Below are 16,932 nucleotides of genomic sequence, written 5' to 3'. Positions count from 1 at the left end.
TCAGACACTCGGCACAATTTTTTTTCTCTTTAAAGGTATTTCTAATTCTCCAAACAGTTTTTAATTTTTCATTTTTTTTCACTTTTGAAGGAATGCTGGAGTTTTAAAAATTATAAATCTTTTTATTTGACCTATAATTTGGATATATTTCTCAACTTTTTAAGAGTCTCCCGCATTATATTTATTTTCTACATTTGACTTCTAGAATTTTTCTTAGGTTATATCATGATAGCCATACTAAGAGTATTTAAGATTCTTATAGAAGTTCCCCTTTGATGATACATTAACATCTTAGTGTGAACTCTATGTAATGGTTTTAATGTATTTTCTTAGTTTTCTCATAGTTTTTCATTAATCACAAAGTGATCAGTTATTGACTAATGTTATAATGCTATTTCATAATATATTTGTCTCTGTGTCCTTGAACATATTGATAATCTCTGAAAATCTTCTCCTTAGTACTAAAACCTTATCTTTTATAATCTTGTTACAGTTTTCTATATGGTACATTCATTCATCAAACTGTGTTAGATATAGGAGATACAAAAATGAGTCAAATTCTGGTTTTGTTTTTTTTTTTAATTTTTTTTTCAACGTTTATTTATTTTTGGGAGAGAGACAGAGCATGAACGGGGGAGGGGCAGAGAGAGAGGGAGACACAGAATCGGAAACAGGCTCCAGGCTCTGAGCCATCAGCCCAGAGCCTGACGCGGGGCTCGAACTCACGGACCGCGAGATTGTGACCTGGCTGAAGTCGGACGCTTAACCGACTGCGCCACCCAGGCGCCCCTCAAATTCTGGTTTTTAAGATACTTACATTATAGTGGTGGAAGCACATTAGTAATTATAACAAAGAATGGTACATGGTATGTAATAAAGGTATATAATAAGGTGCTTTAGGACCACAGAAGACCGTGCACTTTACTTCCTGGGATTGGGGGACCAGTTGGAAAAAGACTTTAAAAATATGACCTGTGATGGGGCGCTTGGGTGGCTCAGTAGGTTAAGCATCCAACTTCAGCTCTGGTCATGATCTCACAGTTCCTGGGTTTGAGCCCCACGTCAGGCTCTGTGCTGACAGTTCAGAGCCTGGAGCCTGCTTCAGATTCTGTGTCTCCTCCTCTCTCTGCTCCTCCTTTGCTTGTGCTCTGTCTCTCTCTCAGAAATAAATATACACTAAAACAATTTTAAAAAATGACCTGTGAGCCTGATTCTTCAAAGATATGCTAGGGAACTTAGACCTACAAGGAAGGAAATTAGAGGCCACATGGTACAGCCACGCACAACTGACTCAGTACAATCACCCTATTTTGTTTTGATCGCCAAGGCCTGAGGGGAGTTGGGAATATAGAAAGTGACTACTCATGGGTGTGGAGTTTCTCTTTGGGGCTCTGAAAATGTTCAGAAGTTAAATGGTGACAGTAGTTACACAATTCTTTGAATATACTAAAACATTGATCTGTACACTTGAACAAGGTGAATTTTATGACCCCTGAATATTTCAGTAAAGCTTCTTAAAAATTACATGTATGAAGCTTATGTATAGCTTATGAATTCAATAAGCTATTCCTTGAGACTGTTTAGAGAAGAACAGAGAAATGTAATGAAACTCTGATATCTAGTTTAGGGATTTCAAAATTAAAGGGAATAAAATCTCAAACCTCAAGAACCAAAAAATAAATGAAAAAGGAGATCGCTAGGGTGGCGAGAATGGCATCCTTAGTCTAGATCATTCTATGCATGTCATTATTAGCTATTGGTCATAATAATAGCTATTACTAGCTATTAGCATTTTTAAACCTTTGTTATTTAAAAAAAGTTATTTTAATGTTTAGTTTTGAGAGAGAGCAGGAGACAGAGTGCAAGTGGGGGAGTGGTAGAGAAAGAGGGAGACAGAATCTGAAGCAGGCACCAGGCTCTGAGCTGTCAGTGTAGAACCGGATGTGGGGCTTGAATTCAGGGACTGTAAGATCATGACCTGAGCCAAAGTTGGACACCTAACTGACTGAGCCACCGAGGCACCCCTAAACCTTGTTATTTTCTTAAAAAATGTTTTTAATGTTTATGTTAGACAGACCTAATGTGAGCGGGAGAGGGCAGAGAGATAGCGAGGCACAGAATCTGAAGCAGGCTCCAGGCTTTGAGCCTCTGTGCTGACAGCTCAGAGCCTGACACCGGGCTCAAACTAACAAACCGTGAAATCATGACCTGAGCCCAAGTTGGATGCTTAACCGACTGAGCCACCTTAGGCACCCCTAAACCTTGTTATTTTTAAGTGTAGACCTAAAAGTGTACAAAAGCAAGATATATAGCTACAGGCTTTCTGATAAAACACCTGTGTAACTGCTACACAGTGCAAAAATGGATCATTACCAGGACTCCAGAAGCTCTTTTCCTGTCCTCTCAAATATTTATGCCCTCCTCTCCAAAGGAACTACTGCCCTGACTTTTGTGGCACTATGTTCCTTTTTTAAGTGTCTTTAAAGTAGTTTTACCACCTAATTTTGCCAACAACCAAGAAATAATGCTGTTTTCTTTTAATGGTTATATATGGAACTGATAGTATGCTTTTTTTTTTTTTTAAGTTTTTACCTGAGCCAAAACCAAGAGTTAGACACTTAACTGAGCCACCCAGGCACTCCAGTAGTATGTTTTTGTTTCTTTTTGCACAATTTTTAAGTACGAGATTTATCCATTTTTTTTGTGTGTGTAGTTATGGTTCATTTATTTTAATTTCTTAAAATTATGTATTTATTTATTTATAACACAAGCAAAAAGGGGAGGGGTGGAGAGAGAGAATCCCAAGCAGGCTCTGTGCTGTCAGTTCAGAGCCCTATATGGGCTTGAACTTATGAACCATGAGATCATGATCTGAGCTGAAACTGAGTCAGACACTTAACCAATTGAGCCACACAGGCACCCCATTCGTTTTCATTTCTGAATAAATGAATAATTTTTATTGTAGGGTATAAATTTATTCATTTCTACTCTTGACAATTTTTCTAGTTTTCAACTATTGCAAATAATAAGGGAAATAACTGCGTGCCATTTCATGAACATGTATGTGCATTTCTGTTGGATGTGTCTGGGTTTCATTGCTGGAATTGTTGGGTCATTGTACACTAGAGGTAGAGAATAGAGGTAGGATGAAACCCTCTGGATGGGTAATTCTCTTCATCTGGTTGAGTGTTACTCCTGTGGAGGATGCCTATGATAAACATTGAGATGAATCACCAAGATTGATAGCCAAGATTCACATGGTCATTACCACTGGCTCATCCAAATGCCTCTTCTGCAGGTTTCCTTATCTTTGTCTTCCAAACTTGTGCCTTCTGAGCCCCAGCCAACCAACTTAACCAGTTACCACTGTGTGGCAGTCTATGTGTGGTTACTTTAGGTTTCTTCCATTTCCATTCAGAAAGGATGTAGGGTGTGCCCAAAGGGAAAGTTTCTTCTTAGCATTGTTCCTTCAAGGATGTCCCTGAATGGGCATGTAGTCAGGCAGTAGTGCATGCTGGCTTGCAATGGCATACTGTGTTGACCAATTTATGGATCATACTAGATTGTTAAAATATCCTCTGTCAGCTGGTCATAGGAAACCTTCCTAGGAAGACCAAAATATGATTTTTGAATGTTAAAACACCCTTGCATTTCTGTGATGTCTCATGTAGGCATGTTATGCAATCTTTTTAATGTCTTGCTAGATTTGGTGCTAGTGTTATTAAAGGAATTTTGTTTATAAGGAATATTGGTTTGTGGTTCTTTTTTCCCCACTTTATGTCTTCTCTGGATTTGGTATCAGGGGAACAGAATGAGTTGGGAAAGGTCTCCTCTATCATCTGAAAATTTTTATGTAGGATTGTATTTCTCATTTGAAAGAAATTCCATTTTTTCCCCATGGTTCTTCCATTTTCTGTTTCATTTCTGCTTTGACTTTTACTGTGTTTGATTTGCTTTTTCTAGCTTCTTAAAGTAGCTGTTATTTTAGATCTTTGTCTTTTGTAATAGAAGTGCTTAATGCCAGAAACTGCTTTAAAGTTTATATATTGAGAGAGAGAGAGAGAGAGTGAGAGAGAGGACGAAGAGTAGGGAAGGGGTGGAGATAGAGGGAGAGAGAGAATCCCAAGCAGGCTCCGTACTGTTAGCACAGAGCCTGATGCAGGCTCAAACCCGTGAACCATGAGATCATGACCTGAGGCAGAACCAAGCATCTGGCACTTAACTAATTGGGCCACCCAGGCACCCACAGAAACAACTTTTTAAGTGTTCTTCAGGTGCAGCCCATATATTTTGAAGTGTGTCCATTTTTTAGGTTATTTTTTAATGCCCCTTTATTTATATTAATTTGGATCCAATAACAGTGATTTTCTCAGCTTTTGTTTTCCTCTGAATATCTTTAACTTTAGGCATATTTTCATATCATATGATAAGCTCTTTTTTTTTTTTAAATTTTTTTTTTCAACGTTTTATTTATTTTTGGGACAGAGAGAGAGAGACAGAGCATGAACGGGGGAGGGGCAGAGAGAGAGGGAGACACAGAATCGGAAACAGGCTCCAGGCTCTGAGCCATCAGCCCAGAGCCTGACGCGGGGCTCGAACTCACGGACTGTGAGATCGTGACCTGGCTGAAGTCGGACGCTTAACCGACTGCGCCACCCAGGCGCCCCATCTCTTTTCTTTTTTTGATAAGCTCTTTTCAGATGTACAATTCAGTGTTTGGTATTTGTCACAAGTTGTGCAACTATCCCCATTAAAAACTTTTACAACATCTTATTATTCAATATTCCTACATACATTTACTGCTAATTCCCATATCCTTTTCTACCCCCACTCCCTGTTTCAGGCAAACATTAATTTCTGTCCTTAACACTTCTCTTTTCTGGACTTTTTATATAAATGGAATCGTGATATTTGGTCTCTTGTGTCTGGCTTCTTTCACTGAGTAAAATGTTTTTGAGCTACATCCATATCATAGTGTGTATCAGTAGTTCATCCTTTCTTATTGCTTAATAGTATTTCATTGAATAAATATACATATTTCTAAGTTTTGACTGTTAGGATTAATGCTGCTAAAAATATATATGTACAAACCTTTATGTGAATGTGTTCATTTCTCTTGGATATATACCTAAGAGTTGAATTACTGGGTCTTTTGGTAAAGTCATGTTTAATGTTTAAAAAATCCAAACTGTTTTTCAAAGTGACTGTACCATTTTTATATTCCTATTGACTATACGGAGGTTTTGCTGATTCTCTGTATCCTTATATCCTTGTCAATATGTTGTGTCTTTCTTTAAAATCCACCCACCCCCCCCCCCCCCACCGGCAACCACTGTTTCTCTCCACTTAAGGTCTTTTTTTTTTTTTTAATTCATTTTGGCTTAATCTCTGACCTGTTTCACTTAGCATTATAGCCTCTAGGTCCATTTGTGTTGTGTACCTGGGAAGATTGCTGCCTTGCCTTTTTTTTTTCTTGAGTGACTGATATTCCACTGCAGATACATGTACCAGATTTTCTTCATCCATTCGTCAATGGATGGACTCTTGGGTTGCTTCCATTTCTTGGCTATTATAAATCATGCTGAAATAAACATAGGAGTGCATGTATCTTTTTCAAATTAGCGTTTTTATTTTCTTTGGGTAAATACCTGGTCCTGAAATTATTGGATCATATGGTAATTCTGTTTTTAATGTAAGAAACCTACATACTATTTTCCCTAGTAGTGGAACCAATTTACATACCCTTCAACAGTGCATGAGGGTTCCTTTTTCTCCACATCCTTGTTTACACTTGTTATTTATTCTGTTTTTGATGTTAGCTGACAGATGTGAGGTAATATCTCATTGTGATTTTAATTTGCATTTCCCAGCTGATTAGTGATGTTGATCATCTTTTTGTGTGTTGGCCATCTGTATGTTGTCTTTAGAAAAACTCTATTCAAGTCCTCCACTCATTTGTAATTTGATTGTTTGTTTTTTGGTGTTGAGTTATAGAAGTCCTTTATATATTTTGGATATTAGCCCCTATCAGATATGTCATTTATAAATATTTTCTCCCATTCAGTAAATAGGCGGTGGTCTGCTTTGTGATGGTTTCCTTTGCTGTGCAAAAGCTTTTTATTTTGGGGTAGTCCTAGTAGTTTAATTTTGCTTTTGTTGCCCTTGCCCAAGGTGACCTATCTAGAAAAATATTTCTATGGCTGATATCAAAGAAATTACTGCCTATGTTTTCTTCAAGGGGTTTTATGGTTTCAAAGTTTCACATTTGGGTCCTTAATCCATTTTGAGTTTATTTTTCTGTATGGTGTAAGAAAATGACCCAGTTTTATTATTTTTCATGTAGCTCTCCAGTTTTCCCAGCACCGTTTGTTGAAGAGACTGTCTTTTCCCCATTATATATTCTTGCCTTCTGCATTGTAGAATCATTGAACATATAAGTGTGGGTCTGTTTCTGGGCTCTCTATTCTGTTTCATTGATCTGTGTGTTTGTTTTTGTGCCAATACCGTACTGTTTTAATTACTATAGCTTTGTAGCATACATTGAAATCTAGGATTATAATACTCCAGCTTTGTTCTTTCTGAAGATTGCTTTGGCTATTTGGGGTCTTTTGTGGTTCCATACACATTTTAGGATTATTTATTCTAGTTATGTAAAAAATGTTGATTATTTTGATAGGGATTGCAGTAAATCCATAGACTGCTTTAGGTAGTATGAACATTTTAACCATGTTGGCTCTTCTAATCCATGAGCATGGAACATCTTTCCATTTATTTGTGTCTTCAATTTCTTCCATCAACATTTTATAGTTTTTGGAATATAGGTCTTTCACCTCCTTGGTTAAGTTTATTCCTAGGTATTTTTGGTACAATTGTAAGTGGGATTGTTTTCTTAATTTCCCTGTGCTATTTCATTATTAGTGTATAGTAATTAAGTAGATTTCTATATATTTTGTATCCTGTGACTTTACTGAATTCATTTAACAGTTCTAGTAGTTTTTTTTTTTTTTTTTCTGGAGTCTTTAGGGGTTTCTTATACACATTTTAATATAATCTGCAAATAGTAAAGTTTTACTTCTTCATGACCAATTTGGATGCTTTTTCTTTTTCTTGTCTAAATGCTGTGCACAGACTTCTATGTCAAATAAAAATGGTGAGAGTGACCATCCTTGTTCATGATCTTAGAGGAAAGGGTCCCAGTTTTCACCATTGAGTATGATGTTAGCTGTGCATGTTTCATATATGGCCTTTATTATGTTGAGGTGTGTTCGTTCTACATCGACTTTGTTGAACATTTTTTATCATGAATGGATGTTGTACTTTATCAAATGTTTTTTTCTGAATCTGTTGAGATATTTTCTCTTCTTAATGTGGTATATCCTTTTGAATATATTTATGAATATTGAGCTACCTTTGCATATCTGGAATAAATTGCACTTGATGTGAATGATTTTGTTTAATGTATTATATTTTGTTTGCTAATATTTTGTTGAGGAATTTTTTATGTTTATCACAGATATTGACCTGTAGTTTTCTTTTTTTGTAGTGTTTGGTTTTTGTAGTTTTTTGTTTGTGTTTGGTTTGGTATCAGGGTAATGTTGCCCTGCTAGAATGAATTTAAAAGCTTTCTTCCTCTTCTGTTTTTTTTGGAATATTTGAGAGGAATGGGTACTGATTCTTCTTTAAATTTAAATCCTTTAAATCATGTAAATGTTTAGTAGAATTCACCTGTGAAGCTGTCTGGTCCTGGATTTTGTTTGTTGGGAGATTTTTTGACTACTGATTCTATTTCATTGCTAGAAACTGGTCTGTTCAAATTTACTGTTGCTTCCTGATTCAATTTTGGAAGGTTATGCTTCTAGGAATATATCCATTCCTTCTAGGTTGTCCAATGTGTTGGCATAATAGTCTTACCTTTTATTTCTGTGGTGTAGTTTGTTATTTCTCCATTTATCATTTCATTTGAGTTCTCTTTTTTCTTGATGAGTCTGGCTAAAGATTTATCAGTTTTGCTTATATTTTCAAAGAACCATCTCTTGGTTCTTCATCTGTCATTTTCATTCTTGCCATCCTAGTGGATGTGAAAATGTATCTTTTGGTTTTAGTTTGCATTTCACTGATGATATTGAGTATCTTTCCATGTGCTTCTTAGCCATTTGTATATCTTCCTTAAATAAAAGTTTTCAAAAATTGTTACCATTAATATCTTTTTTGTCTCTTTATTGTTGAGTAGTAAGAGTTTGTTTCTGGATACAGGCCCCTTATCCTGTATATGGTTTACAAATATTTTCCCCCACTTTGGGTTGTCTTTTCACTTTGATCTCCTTTTGAAACACAAATTATTTAATTTTGATGGAGTCCAGTGTGTATCCATATTTTGCTTTTGCATTTGCTTTTGGTGTCATACATAGGAAGTCATTACCTAATCCAAGATGGTGAATATTTATAAAAGCTTTTCCTAAGAGTTTTAAAATGTTAACTTATATTTAGGTCTCTGATCTATTTTGAGTTAATTTTTGTATGTGGTATGAGGTGGGATATAACTTTATTTTTTTGCAGGTGGATTTCCAGTTTTTACATCACCATTTATTTTATTTTTATTTATTTTTTCAATATATGAAATTTATTGTCAAATTGGTTTCCATACAACACCCAATGCTCATCCCAAAAGGTGCCCTCCTCAATACCCATCACCCACCCTCCCCTCCCTCCCACCCCCCATCAACCCTCAGTTTCTTCTCAGTTTTTAAGAGTCTCTTATGCTTTGGCTCTCTATCACTCTAACCTCTTTTTTTTTTCCTTGCCCTCCCCCATGGGTTTCTGTTAAGTTTCTCAGGATCCACATAAGAGTGAAAACATATGGTATCTGTCTTTCTCTGTATGGCTTATTTCACTTAGCATCACACTCTCCAGTTCCATCCACGTTGCTACAAAGGACCATATTTCATTCTTTCTCATTGCCACGTAGTACTCTATTGTGTATATAAACCACAATTTCTTTATCCATTCATCAGTTGATGGACATTTAGGCTGTTTCCATAATTTGGCTATTGTTGAGAGTGCTGCTATAAACATTGGGGTACAAGTGCCCCTATGCATCAGTACTCCTGTATCCCTTGGGTAAATTCCTAGCAGTGCTGCTGCTGGGTCATAGGGTAGGTCTATTTTTAATTTTTTGAGGAACCTCCACACTGTTTTCCAGAGTGGCTGCACCAATTTGCATTCCCACCAACAGTGAAAGAGGGTTCCCGTTTCTCCACATCCTCTCCAGCATCTATAGTCTCCTGATTTGTTCATTTTGGCCACTCTGGCGTGAGGTGATATCTGAGTGTGGTTTTGATTTGTATTTCCCTGATGAGGAGCGACGTTGAGCATCTTTTTATGTGCCTGTTGACCATCTGGATGTCTTCTTTAGAGAAGTGTCTATTCATGTTTTGTGCCCATTTCTTCACTGGGTTATTGTTTTTCGGGTGTGGAGTTTGGTGAGCTCTTTATAGATTTTGGAGACTAGCCCTTTGTCCGATATGTCATTTGCAAATATCTTTTCCCATTCCGAAGTTGGTTGCCTTTTAGTTTTGTTGGTTGTTTCCTTTGCTGTGCAGAAGCTTTTTATCTTCATAAGGTCCCAGTAGTTCATTTTTGCTTTTAATTCCCTTGCCTTTGGGGATGTGTCGAGTAAGAAATTGCTGTGGCTGAGGTCAGAGAGGTCTTTTCCTGCTCTCTCCTCTAGGGTTTTGATGGTTTCCTGTCTCACATTCAGGTCCTTTATCCATTTTAAGTTTATTTTTGTGAATGGTGTGAGAAAGTGGTCTAGTTTCAATCTTCTGCATGTTGCTGTCCAGTTCTCCCAGCACCATTTGTTAAAGAGACTGTTTTTTTTCCATTGGATGTTCTTTCCTGCTTTGCCAAAGATGAGTTGGCCATATGTTTGTGGGTCTAGTTCTGGGGTTTCTATTCTATTCCATTGGTCTGTGTGTCTGTTTTTGTGCCAATACCATGCTGTCTTGGTGATTACAGCTTTGTAGTAGAGGCTAAAGCCTGGGATTGTGATGCCTCTTGCTTTGGTCTTCTTCTTCAAAATTACTGTGGCTATTCAGGCCTTTTGTGGTTCCATATGAATTTTAGGATTGCTTGTTCTGGCTTCGAGAAGAATGCTGGTGCAATTTTGATTGGGATTGCATTGAATGTGTAGATAGCTTTGGGTAGTATTGACATTTTGACAATATTTATTCTTCCAATCCATGAGCATGGACTGTTTTTCCATTTCTTTATATGTTCTTCAATTTCCTTCATAAGCTTTCTATAGTTTTCAGCATACAGATCTTTTACATCTTTGGTTAGATTTATCCCTAGGTATTTTATGCTTCTTGGCATCACCATTTATTTTAAAAGGCTATTCTGTGTTCACTGAGTTGTTGTGGAACCTTTGGCAAAATCACTTGACCCAAAATGATTTATTTATGGACTCTTAATTCTCTTCTGTTGATCTATGGGACTAGTCTCTTGCCTGTACTTCACTGTTGTGATTACTATAGCTTTGGAATATTTTTGAAATCAAAAGGTAAGTTCTCTCTCTCTCTTTTTTTCCAGATTGCTTTGGCTGTTTTGGGTCTATTACATTTCCACGTGAATGTGAGGATCATTTTTTATTTCTAAAAAAAACCAAAAAAGCTAGATTTTACAGCAGTTGATTCAATCTATAGATTCTTTAGGGGAGACTTGCTATCTTAACAATATTGAATCTTCCAGTCCATGAACAGGGAATATCTGTGTGTTTATCTTTAATTTCCATCTACAATGTTTGTAAGTTTTAGTGCACAAGTCTTGAAACTCTTACTCTTTATTTCTAGATATTTTCTTCCTTTGTTGCATGAAATATATTGTTGATTTAATTCTCTAATTCATTGTTTACTGGAATACAATTGATTTTGAATTTTAACCTTGTATTCTGTAACCTTTCTGTACTTGTTTATTCTAATGTATATGTGTATGAGTATAGTTCTTTGGATTTTCTGCATATAGAATGTTGTATGCAAGTAAAATTTAAGTTTCCCCTTTCCATTTGGATCCTTTCCCCCTTTTTTTTCTTGGCAGAGAGTACTCCAGTATAATGTTGAAAAGTGGTGAAAGCAGGCATCCATGTCTCATCCATGTTAGGAGAAAGGCCTTCTGTCTTACACCATTAAGTATGATATTTGCGATAGGTGTTTTAACCTTTATTCAGGTTGAGGAAGATATTTTCTAGTCCAAGTTTGAGAGTTTTTATCATTAATGTCTACTTTAATAATTTCTCTTGGTTATCTGTCGCTTTTTCCTCTTTCTTCCCCTGTTTTTTAATTACATGGAAGACACTGTGTATATATGTTGTAGTTTTGGATTATGTTATCCTCTTAAGATTTAAAATTTTTGTTCTGGTAGGTGGTTAAATTGCTAATGGATCACTTGGATTTTATCAAGATCTAGTTTAAGGGCACATCTATTTAATTTTGTTTTCATGCTTTTTGTATCTTCTATGGCATAACTTTTCTGGGGTCTCCGCTGAATGCCTGGGTTGTTTTTCCAGGGTGCTTCTATTCTGGCTTGGCCAAAACTGCAAAATCTCCCAAGCACTCTGTTGCCTCCAGAATCTCTTCTCAGCTTTCAACCTCTTAACATAGCTACACTAACTATGGAGTCTTGCCGTGTAGCTTTGTGGACTAGGAGTTCGCTGAGGACCTGGAGAATTACCATGCGGGCTTCTGAGTTTCATCCTCTGTGGCTCTAACTGTGGCACACAAATCCCAGTTGCTATAAATAGCCTTGACCTTTTATTTCTGCATCCTTAATTCAGTTAAACTGCTCCATGCTTGACCTCACTTCCTGCCCATGGTTCAAATAATTTTGGACGAATCACGCATGTTACCTTTCTCAAGGATTGTAGCCCTTCCATGGGTGCTGTGCAACGCCTGCAAACAGTTTTATATGTTCTCTAGGTTTTGTGTCCAGTTGTTTATCATAGGGCAGTTACTTTTGCAGCCAAGACAAGACTTCCCTAGTTTGTCATTAAACTTCTACCATTCAATAAGGAAGCACTTGGAGGTAATACAGGCAATCATTTGGATTCTGGGAATAGTCTTCTCATCTCTTGTTTAATTTCTACCCTAGTTCTCTAGTAGAAGCTGGATCAGGCACCTCAGTCAATATATACAACTCTTCTTCTTTGTTCAGTGCATGAGGAACCCAAAGTGGCTTTTTTTCCCATGTTATTTTTTTCCATGTTATTTTAATAGGATTTTGAGAGACAGAAAAAACACATGTGTTACAAGCATTCGTGTTCCCTCCTGTCACTGTGCGTATTGCCTGTAGTACTTTGTTTTCATCACTCATTTCTAGATAAACTGACAGGATTTTAGTTTCTGAATTTGGCCACAACACTATCTCCTGTCTCCATACTCTTTTTAAAGAGTATGGAGAAGTGATGGTGCTTGATTTGTGAGGTTGGGTCGTATTAGGCTATGTACCTCTGACTTGTTCACTAGAATAGTTATGCTTAATGCTGCATTGCCATGTAAGTAATCCAATTACCTTGAGGCCGCCATGCTTTGAGGGAACTGAAGTTACATGAACAGGTTATGTTTAGATCCTTTTTTTTTTTTTTTGTGATAGTTCTAGTGTAGGACCATTTGAGTCTCCCTAGATAAGGCCCAGACATTGTGAAACACAGATAAGCCAACTTTTCGATGTTTTCTCCAAATTTCTGCCTCATAGAATCTGTGACATAATATTATTATTTTTATCACTGGGTTTCAGAATAAGTTGTTACATGGAAATAAATAATAAATGGGATAGACTTTGGTACCAGACATGAGATGTTGCTATAACTTTTGGACTGAAGAGTGGGCAGAAACTGGAAGGAAACCTGAAGGTCCCCAAGGAGGCTGTCAGTGAGGGCTTTAAGGAAGTTGAGGAAAATGTTGAAAGCTGGAGGAAAGGAGACTGGAAATCTTTGTTATATATATTAAAGAAAATCTAGCAAAATTGCCACTGCCATAGTATGGAAAACATGAAAATCTATCTAATGAACCTGAGGATTTAGTTTCCAAGCAATTTGGAAATTCAAGAGATTTCCAAGCAATTACTGCATGTGTTCTGATTCTTAGTTTTGAATGAGTGTGCCTATAGAAGTTGTTCTATGCTTGCCCCACAGTGGTATGTTGGATGTGTGTGGGCTAACATGCCACTTTGTTTCATAGGTCTTCAGATCAAGAGGATTGTCCTTGGGGAACTACTTCTGGGAGCCTAATCTACACTTGGACCTGATTTAGATGATGAGGTCTGAGACTGTTCTGATGCCATAATGGATTGAGACTTTGGAGGTCTTGGGGGAGGGTGTAGTATATTCTACATATGGGAATGATATGAACTGGGGCCAGAGGGCAAACTGCGTCACACTTTATTATCCAAAGATTGTCTCGGTAATATTTTCTAAGCTTTCATCTACTTTGACTTAGCTGTTCCCATCAGTAAGGGGAATATAATTATCCTTCCCTTGGATCTGTGCAGGCTTATGAGTGCTGTGACCAAAGCATAGAGTAGAAGTGATGCTGTGTGATCTTAAAAAGGTAGTTCACAAACAGTAACGTAGCTTTCACCTTATTTTCTGGAACACTTGTACCTGGTGTCTTGGACCATCATGCAAGAAATCCAAATACCACATCCAGGTTGTGAGGAAGCCCAAGCCATGTGGGGAGGCAATGTGTAGGGACTCCTGTCAACAGTTCCAGACCCCAGCCATTCGAGTTTTCCTTGCTGAAGCCATGGGTATTGTACAGAGACAAGCCAGCTCCATCATGTTCATATCCAAATTCCTAAGCTTCAGGACCCATAAACTTAATAGAATAGTTGTGTTTTATACACTAAGCCTTGAGGTAGTAACTGGAACAACTGGATAACTTATAAACCATGTTATAAAGAATCATCAGTGCTCTTGGTGTACAGTAAGAGTAAAGAGGCCTGGTAATGAGTAAAGTGAATTTCAGTGAAAAAGTCTAACACATTTTATCTGCCTAATGGCTTGCTTATTCATGTATTTGGTTTTGGGATGCTAAGTCCTTTGGCTATCTGAATTCCAGAGAGTAGATGTGCCACTGTACTAGTTTATTTGTAAACGTTCCATTTAGTTTGCATTGTGTTCTACTTGATTTAAAACTCAATAAATATGATTCCTTCAGTTTGCCTCAATATTTTACACATAGATTTGAGATGAATACATATTAAATATTTTGTCAACTTTTTCGAGGGCATTATTCATGAGTTTTAAAAAATGAAAATGACTTATAGATGACCTAGGGTATAGGTAATTATATATTAATCTTAACCTCTTTTATTAATAAGGGTTAAAGTCTATATTTTAAGGGACTTTATTCGTGATCTATATATACATAACTTGAATACTTTTATGAGATGAAGATAAAAGCAAGTTTTTCTAGCAGATAAGAAAATGTTTCTATAATTTGAGGGTTTTACTGCCATCTAGTGGCATTCATTTCTGTGGTTTAAATTCCTTTTAGCTTTATTTCTACTCCTCTTTTAGGATTATTTTCTCAATACTTAAGACTTTTTTTTTAAAGGAAAAATATATTTCAGCTGCCTAAAGAGACGATAGATTTTTTTGAAGAAACATTGTATTCTACAGAAGCCTCATATATATATGTATGTATGTATGTATATGTATATGTATATATATATATATATATATATATATATGTATATATATATGTATATATATATATATATATATATATATATATATAAATTTAATATAAATGAGTGAATATGACCATGTTATTCATTCTTAGGTATGTTTTTTTTCCTGCACTTTATTTTCATTTGCTTGGGTTCCCCTTATTTTTCCATCCATAGAATTTCTGACTCCTGCCCCAAGGTAGGTCATAAGTCTAGGTTTTCTTCATGTGCATATAATTCAGTGAATGAATGAATATAATTATGTAAACAAACACAATGTACATGCTTTTGTTACGTTTTAGAAAAAAGATCACGTGTATTTTCTGCATGTTACTTTTCTTACTTAGCACATCAAAAACCTAAGTAATGCAGTTCTGTTAAATGGGTGCGTGATTTTAAAAAGTACAGATGTATTTTAATTTTGTTTCAGCAACTTCTCTTTTGATAGACATTTTTTTGCCACCTTGAATATGACTGTGATACATATCTGTGGATGTATATCATTATGTAGGGGTAACTTTGTTTCTCTGAGATAGCTTTTTAGTAGTGAGATTGCTGGGTGAAATAACGTATTTTTAATCGAATACGTGTTTGAATAGATGTTACTATATTGCTTTTAAAAACTGTGTATGAGAATACCTTTTTCCCTACATTACCATTAATACATTTTATAGCATTTTAAACATTTCTGCCTGTATTAGAAGGTTAAATGATTATTTTAACTTCCTGATTACTAGAGAATTTGAACAACTTTACATGTGTGTTGATCCTGAATTTTTCTGAGTTTTCTGACTTTAATGCTTGCACTTTGTATATTGTAAGATGTTAACCCCTTGTTTATCACCTCAGTTTACAAATATTTTGTACACAAGCCAACAAAGTTTTAACACGTCATACAATTAAACAGGTGTATCTGTTTTAGGCACTGAATTTCCTAGGCATGTAATTAAAGTCTCTCTCACACATGGATTGTATATTCCAAGTTCCTTACCTGCCTTTTTTTCACTTTGCAAAGTTTTTATTGTCTGAGTTTTAAGTTTAAATCTTAATCCATCTGGAGTTATTAAACTTTTCAAAATTGAAAGATAACATATACACAGCAAAGTACAGTATTAAAGGATTATCCCAAAGTAAACAGATCCATGTAATCACCAGCCAGTCACTGAGAATAATTTGTATTTTTTTTAAAGTTTATTTATTTTGAGAGAGAGCACACATGCATGTGTTGGCTCTTGTGGGGGAGGGGCAGAGAGAGCTGGACAGAGAAACAATCTCAAGCAGGCTCTGTGCTGTCATTGCAGAGCCCAAAGCGGGACTCGATCCCACAAACTAGGACATCATGACCTGAGCCCAAACCAGGAGTCAGATGCTTAAACAAGTTACTCAGGTGCCCCTCTTGTCTCTTTGTAATTATTAAAACTGCATTATCCTTGATATCCTTGTCATGATATCTATGATCATTGCCTTCCTGGTTTTCTTCCTATTTTTGCCTCCTAAACTGGATCCCTAAACATTACAGTTCAGTTTTTTTGCTCATTGACCTTAATATAAATTAATACAATATGTATCTTTTATATTCAATATTTTCTTAAAATTTCATTGGTGAGTGTTATCTACATTGTGGTACTACATTTTCTTATTGATTTGCAGGAATTCTTTATATATTTTGAATCATGCCCTTTGTCTTCCACTTTTGGTCATCCTTTTCTTTTTTAACTTCTTATGGTTGTACATATTTTATGATTATTCCAAGCTCTTAATTCTACATTTATTTTCCTTTATATTTAGTGCTTTTTGTGTCCTGTTGAAGAAATCTTAAAATACCCCAAATTAATGAAAAAGTTTCCTAGAAGAATTTTATTGAGTTCAATTTACAATTCACTTAAAATTTTTGATGTTAGTTATGGGAAAGTGGTCAATATTCACTTTTTACATATAGAAATTCATTTGACTTCATAGCATTTATTGAAAAAGGCTGTACATGCTCTGTTGAACTGATAAATCCTCTTGAACATAAATCAAGTGTTTACTATCCTGGATGTGTTTCTGGACTTGGTGTTTCTTTCATTGACAATACCATAAAGTTAAGGACCCTACTGTATTTAATTACCGTAACCTTACACTAAATCTTGAAAGCTGCCTGTATTCACTAGCTTTTTAAGGATTGCCTTAGCCCTTGTTGGCTTTTGCATTTCCATAAACATTTTAATG

General features: G+C 36.0%; 1 protein-coding gene across 1 annotated transcript in view; it reads left to right on the top strand.

The window, feature by feature from the left end:
- TDRD15 (tudor domain containing 15) overlaps nucleotides 1–14,668 on the top strand; it is a 28,611-nt gene extending 13,943 nt beyond the window's left edge. Inside the window, exon 3 of the mRNA XM_045447602.1 lies at nucleotides 13,230–14,668. The gene's annotated coding sequence lies outside the window, so the exon portion shown is untranslated. The remainder of the gene's footprint in view (nucleotides 1–13,229) is intronic.
- Nucleotides 14,669–16,932: the final 2,264 nt, after the last annotated feature.

This window comes from Leopardus geoffroyi, chromosome A3 (genome assembly GCF_018350155.1).
Source record: "Leopardus geoffroyi isolate Oge1 chromosome A3, O.geoffroyi_Oge1_pat1.0, whole genome shotgun sequence".
Classification (NCBI taxonomy): Eukaryota; Metazoa; Chordata; class Mammalia; order Carnivora; family Felidae; genus Leopardus; species Leopardus geoffroyi.
The sequence above is the reverse complement of the archived record's forward strand: the minus strand, read 5'-3'. Positions and strand labels throughout refer to the sequence as shown.